The 21,622-nt window shown below is 45.9% G+C and overlaps 1 protein-coding gene across 2 annotated transcripts in view; it reads right to left on the reverse strand.

Moving 5' to 3' along the window:
* SYT12 (synaptotagmin 12) overlaps nt 1-20,918 on the reverse strand; it is a 95,067-nt gene extending 74,149 nt beyond the window's left edge. Inside the window, exon 1 of one of the 2 annotated variants that reach the window (XM_083164132.1) lies at nt 20,610-20,918. The gene's annotated coding sequence lies outside the window, so the exon portion shown is untranslated. The remainder of the gene's footprint in view (nt 1-20,609) is intronic. The other variant, XM_083164131.1, reaches the window with a different exon arrangement.
* Nucleotides 20,919-21,622: the final 704 nt, after the last annotated feature.

The raw sequence follows: 21,622 nt of genomic DNA on the forward strand, positions 1-21,622 counted from the left end.
GGGGCTTAATGACTTCATCATCTGCTCCCCGAACTGCAGCTTATTGCCTTTTCTCCGGGCGTCTCCTAGATAGCAGCACACAAAAGCAGACCAGCATGCTTAAAAGGATCGGGAGATCACAAGTGCTGCAGATAGGATTTGTCCGATTATTTATTTATTTATTATTTAGTAACAGTTTCTTATATAGCGCAGCATATTCCATTGCGCTTTACAAAGGAGACAGTGATACAGTGAAACAGGGTATTTACAGACAGTCAAAATGTAGGAGGGCCCTGCTCGCAAGCTTAAAATCTATAGGGAAATAGGCATTGATACATAAGGATAGATACTGTATTCTTTAATGCATCGATTCCACCACAGTGCAAGGTTCTATGACTGGTTCTGGAATTTGATAAGCTTGCCTGAAGAGATTAGTTTTTAGGGAACGCTTATAGGTTTGGAGACTGGAGGAGAGTCTTATTGTGCTTGGGAGGGCATTCCACAGAGTGGGTGCAGCCCGTAGAAAGTCCTGCAGTCGGGAATGGGAGCGAGTAATGAGTGTGGATGAAAGACGCAGATCTTGGGAGGAGCGTAGAGGTCGGGTTGGAAGATATTTTGAGATAAAAGAAGATATGTATGTTGGTGTCGTTTGGTTTATGGCTTTGTGTGTAAGTAAAAGGATTTTGTATTGAGTACAGTAGAATACAGGTAAGCAATGAAGTGACCGACAGAGTAGCTTTGCAGACGATGAACGTCTGGCTAGGAAGATTAGCCTCGCAGCTGCATTCATGATGGTCTTTAGTGGTGAGAGCCTGTGTTGGGGAAGGCCAATGAGACTATTGCAATAATCAATGTGTGAGATGATGAGAGCATGGATTAGAGTTTTTGCAGTGTCTTGTGTAAGGTAAGGGTGAATTTTTTTTTGGGAGACAGATTGATTGTGGGGTACAAAGGAAAGTTCTAAATCAAGGATATCACCTAGGCAGCGATCTTGAGAGGTAGGAGCGATTGTCATCTTCTCAACAGCAATAGAGATATCAAGTTGGTAACTACTATTTATTGGCGGAAATATAATTAATTCTGTTTTTGAGATATTAAGTTTGAGGTGGCGAGATGACATCCAGGATGAAACAGCAGAAAGGCATTCAGAGACACGGCTCAATACCGATGGGGACAGGTCCGGGGAGGATAGTTAGAGCCGAGTATCATCCGTTTCATCAAAGTTTCAATCCCGATGCATGTCCCTGTGTCATCGAAATCGAATAGAAAATAGACTGTGCAGACACGACTATATAGTACAGAACTGTGCTACATAGTCTAAATCGAATGTTCAATCGGGATTGAATAGAAAAGGAATCGCACTGTGTGTACACCCCATAAGATGAAGAAAATGTTAAAAGAAAATCTTATTTATTAAACATAGTCCAATAACTTAGTGTGTCATTAAAAACAATAAACAAAAAATATTCAGCAGAGAGAAAAAAATTCTACATCTGAGCAAACTGCTATTGTGACGCCAATTCTGATTGCTAGGCAACTTGGACGCTTCACATCAAGCCAACAGTAAACAAAGCAAAGTGATCTAAAAAAATCATAGAAAATGCAGAAAATGCAGTGATGTGGAAATTGCACTGATTTACAGCAAGCATGTGGTTGTAAATCAACCGATACCTAATCCTAGATGCAGCGGAAACCAGAAAACTAGACTGCAGCAACCTTTAACAGAGTATAGGAAAATACATCCAGTAGGCATGCATTAGGTCGACACAGGCAAAAAGTTGTTATAAAAAGGTTGACTTAAAAGGTCGACAGTGCCAACGAGGCACTGTGCTTAAAGAATGGCGAGCGCAGCTGACTGGAAGCTGACTGGTTAACACTTTATCTTATTCCAATTTATCTCGCTCCAAGCATTGATGCATATGTCCCCTGGTATTATTTATAGTCAAGCATATATTAAGTCTTATTCAGAGCAGCATGCAAATCAGCTGCACTGCATTCTGGGTTAGAAATCCACCTTCACACACGCCATAGACCCACAGAACACTTCTCATACATGTGAGCAACCAGCCACCCACTCAGTGGAGATGCAGCTGAAATGCGTACGACTGTGAATTACACATAGTTGCTCACAGATAGATAGGAGCAGCCGTGGAGTATGCAAAACACATCCAGGCCGAAACCGCACTTGCGCCCAAATCCGGATCAGCCCCTTTGCCCCACAGACATAAGAACAAAAGAAGCATCTACATGTGAATGCACAAGATGCATCTAAACTCTCAGTGGTCCCATAGGAACCATAGTGTAGGGGTGGCCATAGTTGGTTCACCCATCAATGGTTGTCGTCAATGGTAAAATTGATGGGTAACCTCAGTGGTGTGAATCCCTCTGCAAGAGAACCATCAATGATTTCCCCCACCGATGGTCACCCCTGCTTTACAATACAGTAGGCTCTGGGCAGAGGTGTAACTCGATATGTAAAGACCCAATGTAAGGAGCCCTATGTACCAACTACTGGTGATAACTTACACATAGTAAATATGGGCCCCATAGCAGCTGTATCTCTAGCACCTATAGTAGTTACACTCTTGTCAGTGGGCCAATAAGAGTCTGGAGGCGGAGCTTTCCAGGAGTGTCAGAGGTGGATCTAAGCTCCGTTTCCCGACATGTTGTTAAAAAAAATATTCTTTGCTTCTGCATCATCTATGGTGGAAGGCCACCTGGTTCTTCTCCATCCATTGCAAAATTATTCAACATTGGTCATAGGCCATTGACGACTTTGACTTATCGATGGTCAATGGCCATCCCTACCATGGTGGGATCAGGCATAGAGTAATGTAATGTAGCATCTGGCTTTGCAGCAAGTGTATGATATGGCTGTGATTGTTATTCATTAAATGTGGCTATTTCAGGAACCAATGCTCTTCCCCTAGTGGTTGTTTCCAGAGTATACACGTTCTTATAGTGGGTGCTAACAGTGTTACTAACTAACTGTGACTGCTGCACTTAAGTAATCAAACAATGATTAATTTGAGACACTGATATACTGCTAGCCTACTAGGTCTGAGTGCAATGGGAATGTTCTGCTGACCTGGCACTATGGGAAAAGGCTTAAGAAATGCTAAGAGACATTTTTCCTATAGCCGCAAAGCACATTGATTAAGCACAATCAGCGGAGGATGGTCATACGCAATAATCCAAGGATAAGGCAGCCAGGCAGAAGCATGTATCTAATGTGTTGTTATCATCATCATCAGGGTGTATTTTGCAGCAGGAGTCAGGCACCCATCAGAGTTATGCTGGATGCAGGAACACCGTATACTGAATGTGCATCTGTGCCCAAGACCCCATAGGTGGCTCTGTTCCAAGATACAGAGGAGATATTTATTGATGCACTTTGAAAATGGTTTCCCAAGAAACTACTGATGATGATTAAATGTTTCTGTGTGCAGCTTTGCTTCCATAAGTATAAGTGACGGAGCAATACCCCCAATATGCAGTTCCCCATAGAGGGGCAGGTGCAGAGTTGAACGCAACTTCTATATTGTGGCATCAAACAAATATATCCTCACTGGCAATACAATTATGTATAGAGGCCTGATTCAGGTTGTCTTGCTAAACAGTATACATTTGTTATAAGTGAGATGGTAAATGCCACCCACTAGGCGAGCAAACGCCCACCCCCGCCATCGCGCTAATGTCTGCAGCCGCATGCTAATGGATGTATACAAATAGGGGGGTTGGAGAACCTGCGCTCAGAAATGCAAATATTGTATATGCGAATGGTGTAATTAGAGGTGGAGACCTGCAATGTATATGATCGGAGGAAAAAAGGCAAATATATATGCTGCAAGAAATTCTTGTTGTACGGTTCCAGTGGGTCCCAAGGAGGGTCGACATGCGTTGGTGCATCACTGATCACTTATTTCCAACACCTCACCACCATCAACCTCAGTCTCCTCCCGGCTGGCAGAAGAGCCCACAGGAGAGACTTTTTGCATCCCTGTGGAGCTGGGCTGAGCTGTGCAGCGCTGCATGATCAGGCCGCGGCTTGAAGGATGTCAAGGGAAGAACGGAGGACCAGCAGGGGACTCAGCAGGAACACAGGTGAGAGGTGCACTGTGGCAGGGACGGGTCGCCAGCCCCCCGCACCACCAGCCTGTGCCCACCTGCACCTGCCCCCCCGCCAGCCACCTACAGACATTTGCCTTTTAGCACCTTGATTGTATAATCACCCCGAGTATGACCTTACCCACCCAGGTACCCAGAACCCTTATCTGGTTACCCGTACACCCCGGACAACCCTCCCATCCCCCATCCCCACTGCTCATGCACCTGTGTTTGGTATTGACCCATACACCCCCATTAGATTCACATGCGGGTGTATGGGCAAAAAAACATAGGGCCGTATTCAATGAGAATATTCACGGCGTGCAGACGCCACTGCCCGCCGCGTTCCGGAGCCTCGCTGTCCCCCCATTCAACGTCGCAGGGGCTCGCTGCCCCTGATGGCGAGTGTGAACCCCTGTGGCGGACGCCACAGGGAGCCTGAGGACGGTGGCAGTCAGAGATGGAAGTCTCCCTGCCTGCCCCAGAATGTATGTGAGGGGGAGGTGGGCTCCCTGGGAGCCAGGCAGCACAGGCAGGGGACCAGGTATTCACTGCACCCGATCCTGCATATGTAGTGATCAGGTGCAGTGAATATATGAATATCTAATGTGCGGCTCTCGGCCCCCTGCTGGCTGCTCTGTGTAAAAAAAAAAATTTTTTAATTAAATATATATTCATGTGCTATAAGCACATGAATAAAAATAACATGCCCCTTCACAGAATAAAATTCCTGATTTTTTTGACACCAAATGTAAAACAACAACAACTTTATTTTAAAAGTTAAATTTCCACTTCACCATGAAAAGATGGCGATTTGCTACACGGCGACACACGGCGAAAATCACTTAGAAAGATGGCGAGAAGTGCACAATGAATAGGGTGATTCACTTTCTGACCCCAAAAAAATCACCTTCTAACGCGAAAATAGCACAAATTCGCCATGAAACAGGGCAAATTATCCTCATTGAATACTGCCCATAGGATGTTGCCGTACATCAAATTATTTTTTTATCCGTCTGAAATAAAAGTCAGTCTAGGCTGGATTAAGCTCTAAAGTCACACCTCAAAGCCATGGCACCTTCCCATGATGGCGGGGATCATGACGACTGCATGGCAGAGCCGCATGCCTGCTCGAAGAGAGGCCTCACAGAGGATGGTGCTGTCACAAGCCACACCCCCTTTTCAGAGGGCACACCCCTTTCCGGGAATGCGCACGGCTCTGCTGCTCGAGCGTCCTGATCCCCAGGAATATCAAGTTGGGAGGTATGCTCAAAGAGCACCAATAAAGATCCACCCAAAAAGGGGATATGATATAAGCCTAAACAAGGGGTACGGGAGAGACAAAAGGTTGGGAACCACTGCACTAAACAATTCATTGAAAGTCAGCAATTCACAATTTAAGTTTTCCAGTGCCCCGGGTAATCGATATTGAGTTTACACACTTAGCTATATCGTTAATGATATAGTCCAGTGATGACACGTACACCCCTGATGTAATGTGAAGGCAGAGACTGAAACTGCTGTGTGCGCGTCTCCAGCATACAACCTGTGTGACATCAAAAACTGATGTCTGCGCTAGAACATCAATAAGAAAAATTATGTGCACAGCTTGACGTTGCTGGATACATAGAACAGATCCAAAACATCTAATCAGACTTTTAGAGGACATCACACTTCTTGAACCTGTGGTTACTGTACATTAGATTTTAGTAATTTCCCTTTGGTGTGGACATTGATCTTGCTGATAGTGCATCATAGATGGAGTCGTTATATCACATGGACCTCTCTTCAGTTGCAGATGAGATAATAACTCTACAAAATGATATCTTCTTTAAAGCAAGGGAAACTACAAGTAATGGTGCCATGTACTTCATTCAAGTAAAATCCTGTGCATCTCTCATTCTACTATTCATACCAGGAAAGTTCAATAGATTTTTGTAATTTGATAGGGGATATTTAATTGCCATGTTAATTAGTGTCATAAATATCTTCGTTGTCACTGAGAAGTCACCTTACCTTAGTAATATACAGACCCCTGTATATTCCTCTTCCCTTCCTCTACTTCATCTTCAGTCTCCTCGACAATTTTGACACCTACTTCTGAACTGATGCTGATTTTATTTCTACCAGCTATACCCCTATTCATACTGTATTTTTCAACACACCCTGTACGTTACCTTGTAATTTGTTTTTTGTTTGCTATGTACGGCACTGGGGACACTTTGCGGCGCCTTATAAATAAACGTACTACTTCTACCCCTGCATGCAGAGATTAGCATTGTCAAACAATCAAAAAACAACTTAACATGAGCGTGTTTCCTGTTAATACATGGACTATTCTGTGTAAAGGTATATATAACACCCAAATGTAACTCTTTCGGCTCATGTTGCATCTGCCCCCCCCCCCCCACACACACACACACTGCAGTACAATGGTTTTGTCCAAGGTGGCACTGCATACTGCTTGTATCTAGGGGGGTATTCTGAGTCAATCGGTCCCACGCGCGCTCACGCAGGGGACCGAATGTTTGCGATAGGATTTTATGTGCATCTGCAGCTGCTGTGGCGAGCGCCTAAAGCTCTCGCACACAGGAGTCTGGGCGGGGAGGGGCGTGGGGCGGCGGCTCGTGCAATTTGCATATAGGAATGCCCAGCGTTTCATGGCCGTTCCCATGCAAGTTGGCCGGTGAGGCGGGTGACGTCAGCAGATGCCAGCTGCTCACAATGTCCTCGCACAGGGCGCCTGCGGATCAGAGATATCATAGAGGCTGAGAATGGATGATTATGCAAATCATCCATTCGTATGCCTTTGGGGGTTGGGGGGGGCGCGGCCCTTGCGGGTCAACCAGAATAACTAGAACTAGTCCAGGCGCAATCTGGGTCCTGTAAGATTTCTGGCCCAGGAAATTATTACCCACTCCCCACAAGACCCTACAGACGGATTCAGGCTGCCTAGCGAGAACATAGCGGCCGAATACCTGCTCCTCCCACTAACGAATCCCCTCGGGGTGTGTACACAATGGTGTTCACTGACCAGCGAACGATTTCTCTCCCCTTTAGTAATAAAAGTCATTCTATACTGACTTTTATTGCCGTTGCTGTTTGATGAAGATGGGGCGGGCATATGACGTCATGTGAAGTCAGCCGCCTGCCCCAAACAGGCATCACTGCACATCACTACAGGGGAATGCCTAGCATTTTTATGGGGTTGCCCATAGAAAACTTGGCATTCCCCTGCCGCTGCGCCAGAACGCCCTCAGAATGCAGTGAACCGCCCGGTGAGTGTTTAAGGACTGGAATTTATATCCCAACGAGCGATCCTGAATTGGCCCTTTTAAGTGTAAACATGAATACACGTCAATGCTATATACAATATATTTTCGAATGACTATTACTGTACTCGTAGCCCATATAACCGGCAAATTTACAGTGGCAATTACTAGAAGTAATTGTTTTGACAACATCAGACATTCGATCACATTAAATAGATAAAGAATTGACACGACACATTACCCTTTGCTTGCTTATAGAACAGTGTATATATAATACAGTATACAGCCTTTTGAGCAAAGCCTAATACTCCTGATGAATAGATGACTAAACGCATTCTGTCACACACTAAGATGTGTTATAGGAGACCCAGCGCATACCCGCGTCCTGTTCTCCACTGCCAGCCGTCCGTACACAATGAGAATATACTATACTCCATTAGAGCACATTACGATGATTCCAATAATATCTTTACCCTAGAGACTGGCAGGGAGAGAAATAAATGTGCTTACTGTTTCCAGTGCAGAATTCCATATTTTAACCACTATAGTGATAGGTGGGAAATAAAATTCTGAGAGTCAAACACCCGCTTTAATGACAGCATGTTTTGATATTTAAATGTAGTCATTGATAAAATGGGACAGGGGCATGCCCACTTCATGTTGGGGGCATCACAATACCAGCCATGGGTGGGTCGACATGACCAGAGGGTATCCACATCGCAACCATTTGAAGCGACATTGGTCTTTTCTGCACAAAAATAGGCAACATGTTCTTATGAAATGTTCCCAGCCTCTTCCCTCAAATTAAATCTCTTCTCCGCTGTGAAAGGGGTAAATAAACCCAAGGGTTTACATACTAATCCGATGATGGGCAATCTTTGCATGCACAGGACCTGTTTTGAGCATCTGCAGACCAAATCCATCACAGTCTCAGTGCCCAGACATGAGATGATGCGGATGCTTGGGGGAGGGGGGTGGCGCCGACCAGCGTTTCCAGCATGTGTATCAACGTCTATTAACACCATATGCATGAAGATTTTCCCGCTAAGAGCTGTCCTTTGTAATGATAGGATTTCTGGGTTTATGACCCAAGAGTCCTATCTGTGCATGCACCAGCTTGGAAGAGGGAGGGAGGTACTACTGTGTGGCATAACATGGATAAGGGGTGCTACTGTGTGGTGTAATATGAATAAGGGGCAATACTGTGTGCTTTCTCAGTGGTAAAATGTGAATATAAGCCCACAGGCTTCTTATGGCTCCAGGTCCAAGATCCAGAAGGTATTGCACTACATTTTCGGTAACTGTATTTTCGACCCCAAATTGCACCTTTGTGCATCCTGCTCAAGAAGTGGTTTGCATCTGTTTTTGTTTGCACCGGAGAAGATTGTGTTTATATTTTTCATCCTGTTGTTTTCCACCCACACATCATTCCATCACCTTCATCTTTAATAAAGGCATCAAACTGGCTCCCCCGCTTTCCCTGTTGTCACATCTAAAGCGTATTTGTCTCAGGCACAAGGCCATCATTTACTGCCCTATAGTAACTTCTTCAGACATGTCGTGTGGGAAATAATTCCTGTACTTCCCTCAAGTATTCATGCGACTATTTCTTTCCTCAACCTTGAGAATAATTTTGGCTGTAACCAGGGTTATATAACTACCTCTGGAGCTTGTGGTAAAAGATTTCCTACTGCTGCCAATACTTACCAGGAAAAGAAACACATATAGGAGGTCACTCTGGGATGGACAGAGGCCCTTATTCAGATCTGATTGCAGTACAAATTTGTTCTCAAAATGGGCAAATCCATGCTGCACTGCAGGTGGGGCAGATCATGTAACATGTATAGAGAGAGTTAGATTTGTGTGAGTTATTTTGTTTCTATGCAGGGTAAATACTGGCTAAATAATTTATTACACTTATTTTTCAACACACCCCACCCAAATTTAACTCTCTCTATGGGCGGGATGTACTAAAGGGAAAATGCGGTAAAACAGGGGTTTTACCACATTTTCCTATTTACCATCAGCCGTCCGCCCCGTCTTCACCTGGCAGGGTATCGCCCCGTCTTCACCATGGGCTATGGGCTTCTATCGCCGTCCGCGCGCCCCCCCCCCCCCCTCCCTCCCGTCCTCCTCATCTCCTCCTCCCCCAGTAGGTGTCACAGCCGGGAGGACATCCGGCTTTAGGGGGGAGGAGGAGACGCAGGGGGACACTGACAGCCGCCGGGAGGTGACGGAGACCCCCGCAGACCACATCACAGGTATCGCAGGGGTCTCCGTCACCGCAACCCGATGCTAGCCGCATATGTTAGTACATATGCGGCAGCATCGCGGCGGCTACCATGCGAAGGGCGGCGATGTATATTAATACATCCCGCCCTATACATGTTACATCTGCCCCACCTGCAGTGCACACGGTTTTGCCCATTTTGAGAACAAATTTGTACTGCGATCAGATCTGAATAAGGGCCAGAGTGCCAATATTCACGTAAGTTGGTGTTTTTTTTATTTTTTTCATCTGCGCACAAATTCCTAAAAATCCTGACGGCACATGCATGACCTGAATTCGGCACCAGTCCCGATGGTAGGGGTTGCACATGCACATTTGTACACATGTGCAACCCCCGGCAGTTACACACTCATCGGGGGATGTTCACTGTGGGGAGGGAGGGCTGGGAGTAGGGGATCACCCAGTGTTTTATGGGTGTCCACATAAAAACGGGTTCTCAAACTATTTTGCTCAACATCAGAGCATCACATAGTAGGATCCGACACAGAGGCGGAACTACCATTGGTGCAGCAGGTGCATTGCACCGGGCCCCTGATGACTAAGGGGCCCATTGCTGTCTAGACCAGCAGCTTGTACCCCTGTCAACCACTGGTGTGGGGCCTAAATTATTATTTTGCACCTGGGCCCACCACTCACAAGTTCCGCCACTGATCCGACATGTGGGGCGTCCTCCACTGACTACAGCCGGCAGTTGTAATTTGCTCAATTTAGCTGAATCAGGCCCAATGTGTGTTATAACTGCACTAACTAATTGTGTTCTCGTAATGCTTCGCTCATGTTCCTAATTCAATGTTCTTCACTCCGTTGGTAGCAAATGTTTGATTTGTAAACTGGGATATGAATGTAGCCAGTGTGCATTTGCCCCTTATTTCAATTCCATTAAAAAAGACATTTATTGCCCAGCAGTAAAAATGACATTTTTTTCTTACAGCCAGAGAAGAAAATCTTATTATCCAGCAGCTGAAGCAGCAAAAACTGGCAAAACCGAGCAGTCTCTAAAGGAATAGATGTGCAGCTTAATACCCGGTTCTGAAGTACAGATTTATGCAATTGAAACTCTAGCCAACAGGCTTGTTTGAATGCCTACATCTTGGGTTTCATTCTCTACTGTAAAGTCATCATAAAACAAACACTTAAAAGCCAGTACAGGAATCTTTGACACAAGGACCATACAAAAACGTGGCTGTTGTAAGTTATCATAACCTGCTTATTTTACACTTTCACTAACTGGAGCCAAATGCAGTAACTCACAGAGTGGTCTGGATACTGCAATTACATTGCTGAGTAATGTCGGCTGGCTCCACGTTATCCCCTTGTGCTCTTGAAATATGTGTGTACAGTTGGAGACAGTATGGCAGAATAATTGTACACACTAGCGGATCCCCTGAAGTCATAGAGCAGCCTAGCACAAGCATCACATGGGGGTACAAGCTGCTCCTAAGTGTTACCCTCTGAGTGGTTGACATCAAATGCAGGCTCCTCCATAGTGACAGGAGCCAAGTGCTGCAGCATTACATTATCCTGCAGCAACTGGCACTTATCACTGCAGTCACAAGTTTCTTGGGAAAGCCTCCGAGAGCTGTAACCAGGGGGAGGTGGCTTCCTGCTAGGCTACGTCCATAATGGCAGTAGGAACTGCCAAGTGGCCATGCCCTTTAATCCAAGGCCATGCCCCTTTTTGGTAGGCGCAAAGTACTTAACCAGTGGTAGCAGTAATGTGGATGTACAGCCGTACTCACAGTAATGTATATAACAGAATCTCCACAAGTAGCAGGATTTATCGCTGCAGGATACAAGCGGTAATTAGAGCTGTAGAATGCTGCATATTGCCGGATCTCATTGAGACACGCGGAACACATTTGTGGCACTCTTACACTGTGACAAGTCTTGTGCATGTGCAGAAGACAGAATGGTACTTATTTCCTAGCACGGCGCCCATCGCATAAGATTGTATGCCTTAATTAAGGCATACAATCTATACCATTGAAAAGATTTTTTGTATGTACAATATCGCATCTTATGGATCTTATCTTATGGATCTCATGGATCTTATGCATCCATAAGATGCATGAGATCCATAAGATAAAAGATCCATCAACACCAACCCGAAGCGTGGCGAGCGCAGCGAGGACGCTAGGGGCGGCGGCGGCACGCGTCCTCTGACCTTTTCATACCCCCACTATCCACGTCGGCGTGGAGTTGATATTATATAGTGTGGCGAGCGAACCTAAATATACTAGCAGGGTGGGCAGTGGCAAGACTAGCAGTGTGGCCAGTGGTGAAACTAGCAGTGTGGGCAGTGGCAGGAATAGCAGTGTGGGCAGTGGTGAAACTATCAGGGTGGGCAGTGGCAGGACTAGCAGTGTGGGCAGTGGCGAAACTAGCAGGGTGGGCAGTGGCAGGACTAGCAGTGTGGGCAGTGGCGAAACTAGCAGGGTGGGCAGTGGCAAAACTAGCAGGGTGGGCAGTGTCGAAACTAGCAGGGTGGGCAGTGGCAGGACTAGCAGTGTGGGCAGTGGACGAAACTAGCAGGGTGGGCAGTGGCAGGACTAGCAGTGTGGGCAATGGCAAAACTAGCAGGGTGGGCAATGGCAAAACTAGCAGGGTGGGCAGTGGCGAAACTATCAGGGTGGGCAGTGGCAGGACTAGCGACTTGTAGGCCCAAGTACAGGCATGTGCTTTGGGCCCCCAGCAACCCATACCTCCCAACTTCTAATCCACGGTACGAAAGTTTGGGCGTGGCCTGGGCAAGGGGGCATGGCTTACAAACCCAGTCAGTGAATAATAAAAGCCAACCCCATTTTGGACATCCCCCATTTAAAAGATTATTACACATATCAGCACTGACATCTCCCCCCCCCCTCCTCCTCCACCCACCTTCCCCAGTCTCTGCTGCCCCCATCTCCAATATGTTCACTGAGCTGTCTCATACCTCCTCCTCCAAGACATGGCCTGGGCTGGGCATGCTGCGCAACTAGCTGGAGTCTGCTATGGCCGTGTACAGTGTTTCTACGCATGTGCAGAAGCTACTGTTTGAACTTGAGAAAGGAACAGAACTTCGCGATCACAGAGGTCTGATTGCGGAAGCCGCGCCGCATCAATGTTATCAAGGGCAATAAAGGAGGACACTTTTTGAGGGAGGACAGAACTTACAAAAGAAGGACTGTCCTCCCTAAAGTAGGAGGGTTGGTCACCTTATGATATGCCAAGCTGGGACTTGTAGCACCACAGCTAAGAGAATCCATATGGTAAATAGCTTTATGTAAAGGCCCCCATACATTAGGCCGACTTGTCCTAGGGACAGGTCGGACCCAATTTACCTGCGAGCCGCCCGGCAGCTCCCCGGGAGGCTCACATTCAATTTGGCACTTGATGTGCCATTTTTTACATGGGATAAATCGCATGCGATTTATCCCATGTAAAAAAAAAACCCGGGGAGCTGCAGGGCGGTGAGGAGTAGTGGGGGCGGGCAGCGGCAGTAGTGGGGGCGGGCAGCGGCGACGGTGGTGGGGTCGGGCAGCGGCGGCCAGCGGTGGTGGGGGCGGGAGGCGGGTGCGGTGAGCGCTGCTGACCTGGCCGGGCAGTGTACTTACACATAGCAGCAGCGGGGACGGGACGCGTAGTGGCGGCTATTAGATTTTTAAAATATTTGTCAAATGACCGGCCGCTCTCTGATTGGCCGGAGAGCTCTCAGCCAATCAGAGAGCGGCCGGTCATTTGACAAGTATTTTAAAAATATAATAGCCGCCACTGCGCTGCCCGTCCCCGCTGCTGCTATGTGTAAGTACACTGCCCGGCCAGGTCAGTCAGCAGCACTCGCCGGCGATCAGGGACCCGCTGCCCGCCCCACTGCTCCCCCGGTGTCTGCATGCATATGCCTGTCAGGTGGCAGGCATATGCATACAGGGAGGTCGGACGTGATCGTATGTACAGACCGTCCGACCTCCCTGATCCGGTCCGATGCACACGGGACCGCGCATCGGATCGGATCAGATATCACACACCTACAATTTTGGGCCGATTTCACCCGATTATCGGCACAAAGTGCCGAAATCGGATGAAATCGTCCCAAAATCGCATAGTGTATGGGGGCCTTTACAGTATCCTGATTCCTACGAACCCAATCTCCCCCTCCCCATACACACACAGTAGTCTCCCATCCAGAATACTCACGGGGATTTCAAAATGACATTTTGAGGAATGGAGTAATCTATAGAATGTCTGGAGAGATTAGCTGACAAAACAGGACTGCTGCAGACATCAATACCATTACTGCAGAATCTCCTAACTCAGCCATGGACCAGATGAAGATGACATTATCTCTGGGTATTTATTGACCCACTATCCCATGTAAAATATGGAGATTGTGCACATAACAGATAAATAAATGCAGGAGAATCATTGTATTGCTGTCTTGATGTATGCCTATTAGCATAAAATTATGCTAAACACAAGCATTGGGACCATTACAAAGTAGCAATTAATTAAATCAAGTTTATGGTTCCAGCACAAACTAAATAATGTATATCAAATAGTACATCGAGCACAAAAGCAAAAATGATCAATTGACATTCTGGGTTTTATTTGGGGTCGAATGATAGTTCGTGTGAATCCGGTGGATGCTACTAATTTCACATGTGTAACTGTGGCCTCAAAACCATGCTACCAGCTGCAGCAGCCCTAGTGTTCCCAAATCATGCCCAAACCCTTACATGCTTGGCCACAAACCCCAGGACTGGGGCTTGACATCTAGTGGCAGTCCTGATCACTAGTTTGGACAATTAAAAATAAATTATAGATCCGCACAACGGTTCCCTGATACTAAGGTGCTCAAAACCGCTGATTGGCGATCTCATGAAATCAGGCATATTTAGTATGCTAAAAATCCAGACTCGCCAGTTCCGACTATTTATTTATTTTTTGGTAAATCCAAGAGTCGTGTTGGATTTCCCGACCTTTGCAGTGGCAGAACTGGGAATTGAAGTAGTCCATTACAGATGTATGGAGTCCGATAACTTGTTGACCACAAGTCAACTTTTCAACATCACAGTCACAAATGTTGTGTACTTTAACACTACTAGAGTGGGTGTTCTTACCCGATGACCCTGCTGGTGTCAGGCGTCACCAGAATCACAGTTGAGGAGGTCTAAAAGTGTCCAGTTATCTGTAAAGGCAGATTAGGTATATTCTGCCCTACCATGCGTATCTTCACAATTTAGCTGAGTGCCGGATGACGGTCCGACAGCCAGGATCCCGACGGTCAGTAAACCGACATTGGAATTCCGACTGTTTAAATGCCCAACAGTCAGGATCCCTACTGATGGGCTATTCTTCCCCATGAGGATCCACGACACCCATAGTGGGAGAATAGAACCTGTTGCGAGCCACCGAGCCCGCATCCTGGCGAGCACAGCGAGCCCACAAGGGGCTTCTTTGCGCTTCACCCCCGTAATAGTACCGGTGGTTGGGATTCCGATGACTGTATACTGACCATCGGAATCCCGACTGTCGGTCCGCCATACCACACCCAAATTAGCCATGCTAGGGAAATAATTTTACTAGTAAAATTAATAACAACAACAACATGACCATTTATGTAACTAGGATTCTGAATCAAATGTGAGACGCAGCTACTGATTAAATGCGGTCTCTTCTCTGTATCTTGGCAATTGCCTAATTAAATTGCTATACATGTCGTAGAGGGAAGACCATAAATGGGAATTATCCAGTCATGATTTCCTTTATCTCGGAGGTAATGTTATGAAAGGTTCCAGCAACCATAATTAACTTAGGAGAAATCCAGAGGCATTCTGCAATGCTGAGTGGTATGCAATATTACAGAAGCTTTCTGTTATGAAACTATTAGTTTGAGAAATAATAGTTGGCCAGCAGAATATTGATTGCTAAGGATTATAAATACTGTACAATTAAGAAAATTGTATTATAGGCACACAAATAAAATGTATGTAGCATCAGATTTGAGTTTAGTGTTCAGATTTACGGTCAAGAAATGAACTGTTTCACTGACAAACTACTCTTATGACAGACCCATGAAATGAATACATAATACTGTATATACATAAGGTAGTAGGGTGTGAAGTGGTGTCAGATACAATTGTATCTACTACAATGCTTTAGAGAATAGAGAACCCAATTAATTAAACAGCAAGTTATCCCTTGCTGCGCTATATTAATTGAAATATGGAATTTGGCTAAGTGCCCAAGCTAATTTGGCAACCCACTTCTATAAGACAAAGCATTTAGTCTTGTAGAGAGTTTCGAAACAATTTTGCTCATATATATTGCAACTTTGCTTTAAATCGGTAACAATTGTCAATTTTCTGATTGCATTATACAGCCTCTAAGATAATAATATATTTAATGAGTGATTGGCTTCATTTGCTTACGCAATGCCTAGTTATAATATCATACAATTCTGAAAGCAGACAGTGAAAAACTGACCACTATACTGACAAACTGACCACTCTACTGATCAACTGACCCCTCTACTGACAAATGACCACTCTACTGATCAACTGATCACTCTACTGAAAAGTGACCACTCTACTGCTCAACGGACTCGTTTATTGACCAACTGACCACTTTACTGATCCACTGACCACTTTACTGATCAACTGTCTAGTGTATTAACCAACCAGTTTACTGACCAACTGACCAGTCTAGTGTTTTGGTTGGTAATAACTGATAGGGATGCAGTCATCAAGTCGACAGGTCAACATTTATGTCTTACCATCTTGTTTGTCGGTGTGGATAAGTAAACCGGTGTGGAGGAGTAACACCCCCCCCCCCCCCCTGCTGATGCACTATGTCTTGGGTGAACACATCCACCCCAGCCAGGGGCAGTGCTGTCTCTGCTATCGTAAATGGGTAATGACAACTGCAGCAGTTGAAATAGATAGTTGCAGGTGTCAGAACGGTAAGTGCCACTGATGCCTGTCATATAAGTGTGCTACTGTATATTAAAGAATAGCAGTTCTGATGAAGACAACAGCGCTATTGAGCCAATCACCACAGTCATACATGAGAAAGAAGCGGTTTCAGTGCTCCCAGGTCCAGGGCCGACATTACCATTAGGCAGCTGCCTAGGGCACCGGGATCTGGGTGGGCGCCACCAAGTCTGCCTATCAAAGAATCAAGGATGTCTATGAGGATCATTGTTGTATGCAGGTGGCTTCTGTGGAACTTCTAAGACCTCATCTCCATACCTTCTCCTGAGGCATACTTCTCTACTTTGCTGCCCCCAAAGGGAGACCTCCAGGGAAAGCAAGGGACTTGCCCACCTTTCTGGGGGCTGGGAGGACATCTGATTTTTGGGAGCCTCCCTGCCATTCCAGAATATTAGGTATTGTATGCCTTAAGGGGTTGGAAAGTGGGTATTGGTGGCAGTATGGGGGGAGGGGACTGTAGGATGAAGTTTTGCCTAGGGTGCTGAGAATCCTTACACCGGCCCTGCCCAGGCACTTATATGGTGAAGCTTAATGTAGGTGGCATCACTAGTGCCGGATTGGGATAACCAGCCCGGGGAAATTTGTGGAAGTAGCCCTTCTGGAGGCGGGTTCTGTTGAGAGGATACGGCCTGATTCTGAGTTACAGCCCTCCTTGTGTCTTTTCCCTCAGTTGTGTCTCAGACTTTATGCTAATTATACCATATTGCCCTTGCCTGCTGTCATGGGCAGATTGGAAATTTAATGTGGCCCTGGACAAATTTCCATAAGGGTGCCCCTTTACATGGGTCTGGGTCAAAGAGTCAACAGTATGATGGTTGACACCCATTAGGTCGACCACTAATGGTCGATGGCATAGGTTGACGCATGAAATTGGTAGACAGGCCTAAAGTTGACAGGGTCGGAAGGTCGACCCAAGCATTAGGTTGACAATGGGAATGTTGACGAGACTTTTTTCCATTTCCTTGGTTCCAAAAGTCGACATGGACACCATATTAGTGCACCGCAGTGCCGGGGGACCCCACACCGGCACTGCGGTGGTGGGTGGCAGGCAGCAGGGTCGGGCAGCGTGGGGTGGGAAGGGGGTCCCTGTGGCAGCTGGGCAGTCAGCGGTGGGGTCCCTGTGGCAGACGGGAAGTCAGCAGCGGGGTCCCTGCGGCAGATGGGAAGTCAGCAGCGGGGTCCCTGCGGCAGATACTAGTTCCCATCCGCCGCAGGGACCCCGATGCCTCCCCAGCACTGCACGGATTCCCACTGCCTGGACGCCACTCTGCCTCCGTCCGGGGGGGCACAACAATTTTGTTGTCCAGGGTCCCCACAGATCTTAATCCGGCCTTGCCCATCGTTTTCCTGGGGACACCCATAAAACGCTGGTCGTTCCCCTGCTCCAGCCCCCTGTCCGCCTCCGCCTGCCCCCTATAAAGCAAATGAATGGTCCTGAATCGGCCCCTTAATGCGTTAAATACTTGCATGTTCTATAATCAGTAGATACATCTTTTATATTGTGCATTAACCCCATGTTACCTACAGCCCATGTTATTATGTAACTGTGGGTACTGAGCAGTGTCTGCCTTGGCACGCAATGAGTCAAATGCCTACGTGGGATTTCCATACGCATGTACTATAAGTGCCTGCTGATATCAGATGGATGGATGGCACATATCTTCTGTTCTGCCTCCAATGATGATGACCTACATTCTCCTGACTGTATTACTTACAGCGGGTAGCTCGTAGCGGCTCACTGACTTATCTGGCATATACAAACACGCAGTCAGCATGCAGAAACATGAATCTACAGTAACAATAGCATATATCAGGCAATGACTAGAACAAGGTAAGCCGTAGGAAGCAGAGGAAAGAAAACCTGCCCGAATATGAGATATTAATACAGCACCATATACAATCTCACGGTTCTCACCGAATAAACAAAATGCTCTCAATACAACAGAGCACAAACAGCAGGAGTTGCTGCTCCAACTTCTAGCAGTGTACAAGGATTTCATCTAATACTGTATGTGACGGAGGCAAGTTTGGACCCAGAATCTGCAGCACTGCCTAGGTGCTTATGTAACAGGCAGCGTTTCTGGGGCTCTTTGTTTTAACCTTTTGAGCACCAAATGAATTTTTCAAAATAGGTGTGGAAATTGCCCAATCAAGCATTTTTTTTCCATCATAATGACCGGTCATTTTTACCCTTATACAGGAAATATGTTTTTTTTTTTACAAATCATTTTGGTTAGTTTCACGGCGGCAGATATATCGCATGCGATGCAATGCAATCGGATGCGATTTGATGCGATTTTGTACCTGTTCATAACCCCACTATCCACTACGCATGGAGTTGATTTTATAGAGTGTGGCGAGCGTAGCGAACCCCGCAAGGGGACGCGGATTACTTTACATGTATTCCGTGCCAAGCGCAACGAGCCCCGCAAGGGGACGCGGAATACATGTAAAGTAATCCACGTCCACTCGCCACGCTTCCATGGAATATCCATGCGTAGTGGATAGTGGGGTTAGGAACAGGTACAAAATCACATCAAATCGCATCGCATGCAATCGCATGATGATTTATCTGCCGCTGTGAAACTAAACAAGTACCATCATTTCTTTATTTGAATTTATATAACAAATGTGAGTGGCGCTGGCATTTTTAGCGGATAATTTGGCACTCAAAGGGTTAATGCAGACTCTGACCATTTTGGTTCAAATGTAATGGAAATTGCCGTGCAGCAATGGGGTTCCTGTGCTTTCAGCAGGCAACAGAAATAGCAAGGACGGTCATATAACAGGGAAGCCCAGGGAGTATTTGGGTTATATTAAGCTTACTTAGCTTTTGGGTGCAAGCGCTGATCCACTAGCAGGGGAATAACCCCCAAATGGTCTAGGGGAGCAGCACCATACTGCAATGCTGTGAATGCTAGGTATCACTCTATTTAAGGGGCAAACCTTTGCCGAAATGTTCTAAAAACAATACACTTAACCCTTTGCCGTCCAATTTTTTTTTGTGCAATTCAAACAGTCTGGTTTTAATGTTTAAATGAATTGTCTATTTTACATTGAATGTTGGATAATGTTCTTATTTTAAAGTGTCTCACCGCTGGATCTGATACTAGCGCTAGGGCTGTTAAACCGGACTAGACACTGGACCTGAAAGGGTTAAATATTTGAATAATATGAGTAAACATTTCTACACTTTCTTCATATGGCAAGTAATTGGATAAACTAACACTAAATAGGCTGTGTACACATTATATGAACGATATTATTGTTCTGTGGATCTGTGGATCATTAACTTTAACCCCTTATCGTCTGAACATGCAGTCAAATCTGACAAAATCATCAGTGACCGCATGTCCGGCGGGGGTCCCGGTGACGTCACCAAAGGATATTGTTAACAATCTAATTCAGTACTTATCCAGGGGTTGATAGTTTTTGCGGCACCACCAATATTGTTAAGGATATTGGCGGTTTCGCATATCATATAGTCTATAGTACAGGGCAATAGATAGATAGATAGATAGATAGATAGATAGATAGATAGATAGATAGATAGATAGATAGATAGATAGATAGATAGATAGACATATATATATATATATATATATATATAGATCTATCACTATATGTAGTGTGTGTGTGTGTGTGTGTGTGTGTGTGTGTGTGTGTGTGTGTGTGTGTGTGTGTGTGTGTGTGTGTTTATGTATACAGTATGCAAAAAAATAAAAACAGCATACTAAGCTATTCCTATAAAGTAAAATGACTATTAGGTACCATACTTTTTCAGTAACAGAAAAATTGCACACAACACAACACACACAAAGCTACACACAACAACATACTGTGTCAGCACCCAACTATATGCAGGCTATAGTATATTGCCCAATATATCCATAACACCAACATGATGAGCTCACTGACCCCTCTGATATGAGTGTAACAGCACAATAAGTTGGAACCCAGCATTAGCAGTGCAGTGCGGGGAGGAAAGGGTTATTACCTTGCTGCAGGAATAATTAAAGTGCAGATCTGCTCTTAGCTGCTCACATGTAATGTCTCCCTGTGTGGCACACTGCACTCCTGTATTTGCCCATGCTCCTGCAGCCAGGGAGACACTACAGACGTCCTGGGCAGTGCCAGCCTCTGCTGCTCTCTGTGTGCATCCTGGGGACTGTGTTCATTCAGCGGTCACATCCACAACGATGCTTGGTAATTTGGGATATTGTGATGATGCTACACGGCACACTGCATTCATTCAAGCCCTCCTACTGACTGCAGAAGTCCCACCCCTGGATCACTAATAGGGAATCACTGGGTGATAGAGGAACATCCTCAGGAAAACACTCTGCTGCTGCCTAGGTAGGGGCACCCGGCCACTGGCACAGTCTGTGCCCACTGGCACTGACTGATGCCGCAGATTATATGCAGCATATGCACACTGTATCCAGGGTCACTGGCAGTGCTGTATGTATGTATGTATGTATGTATGCATGTATGTGTGGGGGACATGCAGCCTGAGACACTGGCATCAGCAGTGTATGTATGTATGTATGTATGTATGTATGTATGGGGGATATGCAGCCTGAGACACTGGCATCAGCAGTGTATGTATGTATGTATGGGGGATATGCAGCCTGAGACACTGGCATCAGCAGTGTATGTATGTATGTATGGGGGATATGCAGCCTGAGACACTGGCATCAGCAGTGTATGTATGTATGTATGTATGTATGTATGGGGGATATGCAGCCTGAGACACTGGCATCAGCAGTGTATGTATGTATGTATGTATGGGGGATCTGCAGCCTGAGACACTGGCAGTGGTATCAGCTGTGCTGTATGTATGTATGGATGTATGTATTTATGTATGGGGTATATGCAGCCTGAGACACTGGCATCAGCAGTGTATGTATGTATGTATGTATGTATGTATGTATGTATGTATGGGGGATCTGCAGCCTGAGACACTGGCAGTGGTATCAGCTGTGCTGTATGTATGTAGGTATGTA

The sequence above is a fragment of the Crinia signifera genome, chromosome 11 (assembly GCF_055691185.1).
Source record: "Crinia signifera chromosome 11, ASM5569118v1, whole genome shotgun sequence".
In the NCBI taxonomy this organism is placed as follows: Eukaryota; Metazoa; Chordata; class Amphibia; order Anura; family Myobatrachidae; genus Crinia; species Crinia signifera.